This window comes from Mesoplodon mirus, assembly GCF_964341445.2.
Source record: "Mesoplodon mirus genome assembly, chromosome: X".
In the NCBI taxonomy this organism is placed as follows: Eukaryota; Metazoa; Chordata; class Mammalia; order Artiodactyla; family Ziphiidae; genus Mesoplodon; species Mesoplodon mirus.
Window position 1 is genome coordinate 118,225,543 of NC_138981.1, and position 10,619 is coordinate 118,236,161.

The window sequence follows — 10,619 nt, forward strand, 5'->3', positions numbered from 1 at the left end:
TGTCTCTGCTTTTTCTTTTTTCTTTTGCCCTACCCAGCTACGTGGGGAGTTTCTTGCCTTTTGGGAGGTCTGAGGTCTTCTGCCAGCGTTCAGTGGGTGTTCTATAGGAGCAGTTTCACGTGTAGATGTATTTCTGATGCTTCTGTGGGGAGGAAGGTGATCTCCACGTCTTACTCTTCCGACGTCTTGAAGTTCCCTCCAGTCTATTTTAGAACGTTTTCAACACCTCAAAAAGAAACCCTCGTATCTTGTAGCTGTTAATCCCCTATGCTCCCAACAACTTCTGCCTCAGCCTTAAGCAATTATTGATCTATTTTGTATCTATAGATTTGCCTGTTCTGAGCATTTCATATGAATAGAATCACATAATATGTGGTCTTTTGTGACTGACTTCTTTCACTTAGCATAATGTTTTTAAGGTTCAGCCATATTGTAGCATATATTAGTTCTTCATTCCTTTTGATGTCTGAATAATATTCTGTTGTATGGATTTGCCACATTTTGTTTGTCCACTGGTCAGTTGATGGGCATTTGGGTTGTTTCCATCTTTGGGTATTATGAATATTGCTGCTATGAATATTTATGTACAAGTTTTTGTATGGACATATATTTGCACTTATCTTGGGAATATACCTACAAGTGGGTCATACAGTAACACTGTTTCACCCTCTGAGAAACTACCAAACTTCTCCAAAGCAGGTATACCATTTTACATTCTCACTAACAGTGTATGATGGTTCTGATTTCTCTAAATCCCCACCAACAGTTATGATTATCTGACTTTTGGATTCTAGCCATCCGAATGGGTATGAAATGGTATCTTTCTGTGGTTTTGATTTGTGTTTTCCTGATGAATAATGATGTCAAGCGTCTCTAATGTGCTTGCTGGCCATTTGTATATCTTCCTTGCAGAAATGTCTATTTAGATCTTCTGCCCATTCTAAAAGTTGGGTTATTTACCTTCTTATCACAGGCATGTAAGAGTTCTTTATATATTCTGAATAAAAATCCCTTATCAGATACACGATTTACAAATATTTTCTCCCATTCTGTAGGTTGTTGTGCTATATTCTGTACATGAATTATTTGAGTTGATCTTTGCAACAGCTGTATGAGATATTATCCTTCTATTTTTTTTTTTAGAGATCAGAAAACAGGCTCAGAGTGGTTAAGTACCTATCCTAACTCACAATGCTAGCATAGGATGGTTCCAGGATTTGCACTTAGATCTCTATTGGAATTTCAGTTAAAGTCCTCCATCCTCTTGCCTTGATGCTCATATACACAGTTTGTATTTGATGAAAGAAATTGAATCTTAGGATTGTATTGCCCTGTCTATTCTTCACTCGTAGACATTCCAGTGGATAAACACTGAAAATGAAAACACTTTGGTAATACTCCTCAAATTGATTCTCTGGGGACCATGCTGATTCCCAGCAGGAAGGTGTAGCCACAAGGCTCCTGAGGTTGGTTGAATTGATGTTCTGAGTCTGGGTTTATAAGCATGGGGAATTGTTCTTTTAAAAGACAATGACAAAGAGAACCCTTCTAATGTGAGCCAGATGCAGCCATGATTTTGATTAAATGTTTGCTGGTAACCATACTTAGGTGGGAACATCTGCCCACTGATGAGCTCCCTGGAGTTTGAGCAGGTGAATTTACGTAGGAAATACAGCTCCAAGTACTTCCTCCTGAGGAGAGATGTTAGGCAAAAAGAAGCTTAATTTCCTTTCTTCCATTTTTTGTCCACCTGCCATTTAGGAAGCCTAAGTAAATACATTCCTGTATTGGGAAAATACCACTTCCACTTGGCCTTCCATCTTCCCCAGCTTTGGCTTTGCAGGTGCCCAGTAAGTGTTGGTGCTTGCATCTGGGCCACATCTGTGCAGGCACCTTGGGTTGTCCAAGAATAGTGCATGGCTCCATAAGCCTATAGTAGCAACCCTCTGACATTAGAATTTGCTGTTGATATTTTTCATACACACTCACACTCTTGAGCAAACACACTAGTTTCCTTTCAAGCCTACCCTCTTAGATGTCCTTACTAGTCTATCTTTGAAATGCTGGATCATCATACAGGATACATGATATTTAGAGGAAACAGGTTTCAATGGTGTTTCTGGATTCTTCTTAGTTCTAGGTCAGCCTAGATTAAGCAATCTGTAGTCTGGAGGGCTTTACTCACCTCCCAATTTGCCATGCAGTCACAAGGTCCATCTTGTCTTATCACTTTTACTTAAGTCACCACCCTGCAGATTATCCATCATTAACTAGACCCTTATTCACGTATTGCTCTGCACTTGACAGAATTGGACCCAACCCTCTCCCCAACTTCATGAGCGCTTCTTTCCTGCCCTCTGTAACTCATAGTCTATCATTAAGAAACTCCCCAGTAGCTTCAAGTTCTTCTCTCAGTGTTCCCTTAATCTCTGTTTTATGACTGGAATATGGCTGTGCCTTGAGGAAATCACTTCCCCTGCAGTCCTCTTGAGCAAACGTTAGTTTTCCTCACATACCCCAAGGAGTTGACTCGTTGTCACTTTCAAACCATTTCTGCTCCTTTCTCTTTCAAAATTCAGAGCTCATTTGTAGTTCTTGCTATTAGGTAATATCATGTGCTACGCCATCTATTTCTTTACCTTCATTCATTAGACACTTTCCTGAGTCTTCTTCTCCACTTTTAGTACTGCCACCATCTTGGCAACTTCAACATCTGTCATCTATGTGGATATTCATCCAGCATTTTTGGCTTTGCAAACCTTTCATGCCCTCAATTCCAATGATATTTTCCTTCCATCATACTTAGGCCACTCATTCTAATGCTCATGCACTAGACATTGACATTCTCAAAAATTACAGCAACTCTGAAATCCTGATTTTAAAACATACATCTCTTGGGCTACAACTGATTATCCTTCCTAGCAAAATACCTCTCTCACATGCAGGTATACACACCTACACACACCCAACTCTAAAAATTCTTCAATTTTGAACTCCAATCTGTGAATTCTACTACTTTTCAGCATCAGCCACATTTCTCTTTTCGCATTTCCTCATTGCTTACCAATTTATCATTAGTATCACTTACTTTCATAAACCTTCATCTCCCTACTCACTTTCCCACCCTAGTACTTCCCTGGCAAAACCACAACCCTTGTTAAATTTAGCTATCTACTTGCTTTGTTCCTATATACAAGTGATGGATGTTGCTGTAGAAATTTACAAGACAAAGCTAACTGATCTCACCTTAAATTCTTGACCACATATCTTAAATTATCAATCCTTCCATATTATACACCCATTTCCATTATACAAAATGAATATCCAATACTTTATCTTCCCCTCAATTTCTCAAAACCCTACCCTCACTCTTGTTATTTTATGCCCTTATCTCATCCTTCACTGAGAAAACTGCAGAGTCAAGAGAAAATTCTTTTATATCTTCCCCACCAAATCTACCATCTTACCTGCATTTGTAATCATACCATAATCGTTTCCTTCTCCACTGTAAAATCTATAAATATTACTCGTTCTCATGGAAAGCCAACGTTTCCACATTTGCTACCGATCCCATCTACTAGTGCTCTGAATACCCCTCTTGCTTTCTCAATATTTTTTCTTCTGCAATTATCCCTTTGGTTTTTTATGTCGTCAGTTTCATTCAGTCATTTATATTGGCTAGATGCGTTCTAGAATCTACCCTCTTAAAAATACACTCTCTTAATACCAAATCCCCCTCCAGCTATAGTCCCATATTTCTCCTCCCCTTAACACCAAAACTCTCAAAAGAAATTGTCTATCCGCCCCTCACTTTCTGATCTCACATTTTCTCCTTAATACACATCCAGGTTTATATTAAAATATTTTCCACTCTTTCAATTTCCTTCTTATCAAATTTACCAATGACCTCTCTACTACCAAGTTCAATCGTCGTTTGTCTGTCCCTATATTACCTGTAAAAGGTATTTAATAAAGTTGACCATGTTTTACTTCTTGAAACGTTATCTGCCCTTTGCTTTTGTGTTGCTCAATTCACCTGTTTTTTGTTGTTGTTGTTCCCTCCTTTTCAACTCTTTTCATTATATACCTAGGAGTAGAGTTACTGGGTAATATGGCAAGTCTATGTTTAACTTGTTGAGTAACTGCCAAAATGTTTTCCACAGAGGCTGTATCATTTTATGTTCCCACCAGACGTGTATGAGTGTTTCAATTTCTCTACATCCTTGTCAATACTTGTTATTTTCTTTTTAAAAAGTTATAGCCTTCCTAGTGGGTATGAAGTGGCATCTCATCGTGGTTTTGATTTGCATTTCCCTAACGACTAATGGTATTGAGCATATTTTCATATGTTTGTTGGCTATTTGTATATCTTCATTAGCACAATGTCTATTTAAGTCCTTTACCTGATTTTCAGTTGGGTTGTTTGTATTTTTGTTGTTGAGTTGTAAGAGTTCTTTCTGTATTCTGGATACTACACTTTTATTAAATATATGATTTGCCAGGATCTTTCTTTGGTGTGCCTTTTTGCTTTCTTCATGGTATTTTTTTGCAGAAGAAAACATTTTAAAATTTTGATGTAGTCCAATTTACTCTTTCTTTGTTGCTTCTGCTTTTTGTGTCATATCTAGGAAACCATTGCTTAACCAAGTTCTATATGTTTTTGATCCCCATAACTGACCAAAAAAGTTGAAACCCATTCATTCAACAGAAATATTCTTGGCCACCTACTATGTGCCAGGCTCTACTGTAAATACTGGGGAGAGTGATGAACAAGATGGTGGAGACAGAGATTGCTAGCTTATCTCCAACATTTAAGTTCTCCTCTTCTACCAGGTAGACTACATTTCTCATTTTCTCTTGTAGTTAGATGTGGCTATGTGAGTTTTTCCCAATGAAATGTGAGCAGGAGTAATGCATACCCCTTTTGAGCCTGGCCCATAAATATTCCCATGTGCCCTCCTATATGCTCTTTTCTGCTTCTGCAATTGGAATGGAGATGTCCTGGCAGAAATGACAGAAACCACTCTTTTGCCACTTATCTCAATAGGGTTGTGACGAGGATTTACTATGTATATGGGTATTTAGCATAATTCCTACATAGAGTTAGTAGTCAATAAATGTTAGTTTCTGTAATTATTATTACAGTCTTTGGGTGCTACAGTAGTCACCCAGGATGGGAAACATGTTAGAAACCCCTCATAATTCAGCAGATAGTACAATGAAGTCTGCTCTTTTGTGACCAGTGTGTCAGACCTCCTGATGCTAGCAGTCTTTTCTCTTTCTACACAGTTTCTCTGTGATGAACCAAGATAATTCTAAGCCACCTTAAATAATATTTAAAGGACCATAATTTGGGAAATACTAATCTAGTGAAACGTAGTTTAACTGAAAACAATATAAGTGTGGTTATAATGGTTATGAGAATTCTAAACTGTGCTAAACACCTTGCATTTACACAACATTATTCTATAGAAGAGCTCTACCACTGCCTCTTCCCCTGCTTACCTATATCTGATAAGAAAGCTCAGGTACTCTCTCTTCTGTGGGCCAGGAGGAAGTTCAGACTGTGCAAAACCTGACCTGTGTGTGGGAACACTCCAGCGTCATCCCCTCACCACCATAAAAGCCAAGCCAATCTCCTTCTTCTGCTCTCTTAAGCCATTCTTGAACCTGCTTGAGAGCCTGCCCTGCTCTCCCCAGAAAGCCTCCTTATGTAGTAAAGTTGTTCATACTCTCTAGGTGTATGTGTTATCAGTCTCGACATCCAAACCGAATTTGGGTTGAAGGATCCATCCTGTCTCTGTGGTGTGATTACAACAACTGGCCCTGTGAGCAGGACATCAAGGTGCTATCCCTTACCACCAGGGGTCTTTCTTCTCTTGCTTTGGCTTTCTAACTGGCTCTGCTCTATGCTTGTGAACAGGCACTTGGGCTACTGCCTGCTGGCTAGCCTGTGCTTTGAACTTGCTTCTTTGTGCTGCATTTGTTAGTCCTACTGAGTGTCTGCTAAAGCTTTGACCAACATAAGTCAGTTTAGCCACTTGGCATATAGTGAAAGGATTATTGGATTGGGACCTTCCTTAAAGCAGTCCTGAATCCTGTGTCTCAACCTGGACCTATTTGTGATTCTCAGGTTGAATCACGTGTTTCAATTCCAAAATAAGGTGTGACTGACACTAACCTGAAAGAAATGACTCTTACCTTGTGAACACTGGTTGTGTCTCAACCACATGTTGGCCCCCTTTCTATATAGAGCTCAGGAGAAAGACTGACAGTCTGTTCAATATACAGGTCCATTGGATGGTCACTCGTGTGGAGGAAGAGCCGTTAACTATGTGGGATGCTGAGGTCATACTTCTAAAAGTAAATGACTCACTAGTACCTTACAGAATGCTTCTGCTGCTGCCCCTGTGCCTCTGTCATAAATAAAAATGATCCTGATCCTCAGACCTCTAGAGAAAAACATCTGTGTCACCTCTGTGACAAAGCCAAGAGATTAGTTGAACCATTGCCACGGGGAAGTCCATAACACTGATGGTACTGACTTGATTTGAGGTTCTCTGGAAGAAGAAACTTATAAAAACTTTTACCTATAAGAGCAATAACATCTGCAGATCTAATGTAAAAGACAAAACACAAGACCCCAAACTGTCAAAGTCTTCAAAAACAAGAAGTCTACAAAACTGTCACAGCCAAGAGGAGCCTAAGAAGTTATAACATGGAATGACTAAATTTAATGTAGAATCTTGGTTGGGATCCTGGGACAGAAAAAGAACATTGGGTAAAAAATAAGGCAATCTGGGGCTTCCACGGTGGCACAGTGGTTGAGAATCTGCCTGCTAATGCAGGGGACACGGGTTCGAGCCCTGATCTGGGAAGATCCCACATGCCGCAGAGCAACTAGGCCCGTGAGCCACAGCCACTGAGCCTGCGCGTCTGGAGCCTGCGCTCCGCAACAAGAGAGGCCGTGACAGTGAGAGGCCCGCACACCACGATGAAGAGTGGCCCCTGCTTGCCACAACTAGGGAAAGCTCACGCACAGAAATGAAGACCCAACACAGCCAAAAATAAAAATAAATTAATTAAAAGGCGGCTCAACATTTAAAAAAAAAAAAAGGAAATCTGATGAAGTACAGACTTTAGTTAATAATACTGTTTCAGTGTTGGTTCACTAAGTTGAACAATTGGACCATACTAATGTACAATGTTAATAAGGGAAATTTGTTGTGGAGTATATGAATGTGATCTTCACAATTATTCTGTAAATCTAAAACTGTTCTAAAATAAAAAGTTTTTTTAAAAAAAACACACAATACTAGGTGATGAGATCTGGGAGACAACAGAATTAAACACTGAATGGGGGTGGCCATGTGGAATGGTTTGGAGGGAACACCTTCTCCCTAACATGTGCACCACAAGAATTGAACCAGAGAAGATAAGGAAGAGTGGAAGGTCAGTTTGGGAAGGCTCTTTAATGGGTGTTGAGGAAGCACTCCCTTTCTCTAACCAGAGCACCTAGACTCCTCTGCACCCCTCCCCTCCCCCCACGTATCTTCAAGGGTGGTGCTTTGTGATGTCACAGCCACCCCAGCGCTACCATTGGCTGACCAATCAAAGCTGATGGGTGTGGCTCTTCATTGTCCTGGCAGGGTATATATAGAGAGGCCAGGAGCCTTGGAGTAGAGCACACTGTTGCTACTGACATGGCGGAGGAAAGTACAATCCCCCAGGGGCCTAACTGCCATGCACGGACAAACACCGAGAGGTCAGAGCAACAAACACCAGGGGTCCAACGCAAGAGGGAGAGGACGAATTCTCCACTCCAGGGCTCTAAGTTGGAGAAGGTCAGATTACCCGACTCAAGGGCCTCCTCTTCATCCCCCACCCAAGACTTACCCAGCCCTTCCCTGGCACAAACCCCTTCTCAATCCACACCCATTCTCTCAAAGTTCTCCTTCCCATCCTCTTTCCCCAAATCAATATCTTTCTGTATCACCTTGTTTTCCGACCAGATTCGGAAGGTGGTCGAGTTAACAAAATCAGTCCGTCGTCAGAATTCGGGAAGAGGTCCTACACAGAAGAAGTCACAGATATTGGTGTTCTACTACCGGCGGAGTACAGCAATGACTAAAGAGCCAGAGGAGGATGAAAACGTCCCAGAGGGCTCTTCCAGCAGTTCATAAAGTGCTGCCCTGGGTCTATCAGGTGACTGAGACCTTGCTGTCTCTGTGGTCTCTCCAGAGAAAGCACTGGAGAAATGGTCACCTGTGTAAAGACCAAATAAAAAAGCCCTCAGCTATTGATGTACAAGCTGTTGTAGAAAGATGTGTGTGTATCTCTGTCTGTTCTTCGGTGATGGGGACTGAAGGAAGGCAGGAAGGGGCAGGCGTGTGAGAAGGGAGGGAGGTAGTATCCTGCCAGTTTGGGGCCCAGACCAGCCAGTCCATAGTTAGCCAGACACCGGGAATAAGGACTGGGTGAGGACTGAGCTCTGAAGACAGATTTCTTCCTGAACACTTTATCCTGCTGGTGAGGAGGAAAAGGACTTGGTGTTTCTGTGTGTGTTTGGGAGGTCCCAGATGGGGAGAGGGGTGATGTATGGGTGGTGGCAGTGTGTGTCATAATCTCATTCCACTTTTGATGTTTGACAGTTGACAGTTTTGAAGCCTCATTAATTCCCCTTCCCCTTCTGGCCCACATCTGGCCCACACTTTATGTTCACCTACTCCCAGCCAGGGAGTAGGTGAACATGAACTAGAAACAGATATGCCTAACCTGAACCATCCGAATTATTTCCGTGCCTAACTTTTCCATAGCCAAGCCATCCATTACCCTAAAATATCCTCTAGTGCACGTGGAGAACCTGACCCAATAAGTAATAAAGTTAAGTCTCTGGCCCTTATAATCAGCTTGAAAACTATGGGACCCTATGGACCTTTCCCCCTAGTTAAAATAATACCTTTCACCTCAGTGTTTAAGAAAAGGTTCAATCTAAATGAAAGCACGGTTTTCACAGATTGAAACCCATTATATAAGACCTATTTAGAGAAGGTGTGGTTATCCCCACTTCTGCTGCATTTAACAGCCAAGTTTTACTTGTTCTTAAACCCGGGAAAACAGGACCGGTGCCTCAGTGTGAATTCGTACCCTTGGCGTCATGGCCCCACCTATTGAAATGACTGATTCCACCCAATAATAAATAAGTAACTGGTAAATACTTTGCAGTTAGAGCAAAGTAATTGGCTAGCATGTTCTATTCAGTGCCTATTTCAACAACCTCTCAGCTGCAGTTAACCTTCACCTTTAAAGGGACACAATACACCTTCACCTGGGTAGTCAATGGGCTCAGTCTCCATGCCTGCCATCTCACATAGTCTTCACAGGCAATATTTTAACCAGCTCTAACTTTTTTCGGGTACACAGTTATGACATCACACTAATGACATCCTCCTTTGAGGAGGTTCACATGAGACACATAGTACAGGGCCCCACCACTTCAGTTAAGCTCTTGAAAATTATTTAGTAAGTTGAGGGCTGCTCCAGTCCTGACAGTGTCAAGAAACAGCTTTTAGTCCTCTTAGGACCCACATTGTTAAAACAAGCCCAACATGTTTGCGACATTTTTAGATTCTGGAGGCAACATTCCTCATTTACAAAGCTTTTTTTGTTCTGTAACTTGCAAATAGGCCCAACTTGAATGAGACCCCCTGTAAAAAGATACTAGAATCTGCCTGAATTGCCATAGAACAGGCATTCCTGTTACGCCCCCCCTCCCCCCCCACCCCGAGATTCCTTCACTGTGGGAGCTTTAGCAACCTTCTCTCATATATCTCGGAGTCCCTCTACCATCAGTGATGGCCGTTAGTTGCATGGGCTTCTGATACAAGGAACTACCTTCCTTGGCCCAACGCTGTATGCCATTAGTGTAGCAATTGGTGGGTACATACTGGACTTTCCTGGACATATAGACTATCTCAGGTCCTGAACCTGTGACCCTCAGTATACAGCTGCCCGTTAGGCCTTTGATCATGGAAACAGCACCCTGCAAGCCCAGCACAGCTGGTGAGGCCTCCTTGCTACAGGATGGAGCTGAACCCGGGCCCTCTGCATACCCTACTTTCAGGAGAGGGTAACATCCCCTGTGCTGGGTCCCTTGCCGGATGCCACAGTGCTAGAGGAGGTCATCTCTTAGAACACTTGGATACCTGGGGAGCCCCTTAGGCTCAACACAGTGAATAGCAAAGGGAGTTCATTCACTTAACCAATGGCATTGCCACTGTCACACTTAATGGAGCTTGCTTGACTCTTGCTTCTTTTCATCTCTTAATCAGAATGTTCCTGATAAAGGACAGGACACAGGATCAGCTCAGTTGGCCAAACTTTAGCCAGTTATCTTAGCACTTGGCCATGTCTTAGCCAACAATTGGCCTCATCTTCACATTTTTATAGATCTTTGGGCCACTGCCAGTGGTCTGACCATCTGCTCTGGCCAATGAAAACAATTCCTTCTCCAAGGTTGCCTCATTTGGGGTAAAGAACTCATAGAATCTCTTGCCTCATGGATACCCAAAATATAAATCAAGGTCACACATCTTCTGCACATATTAAAGCCACAATAC

At 41.9% G+C, this 10,619-nt stretch overlaps 1 long non-coding RNA gene across 1 annotated transcript; it reads left to right on the forward strand.

The window, feature by feature from the left end:
• Positions 1-1,040: 1,040 nt before the first annotated feature.
• On the forward strand, positions 1,041-6,647 carry LOC309797060. The gene is made up of 3 exons (XR_014292541.1): positions 1,041-1,466; positions 5,740-5,845; positions 6,292-6,647. It is a non-coding gene; the product is annotated as an uncharacterized lncRNA (long non-coding RNA).
• The last annotated feature ends 3,972 nt before the right edge of the window (positions 6,648-10,619 follow it).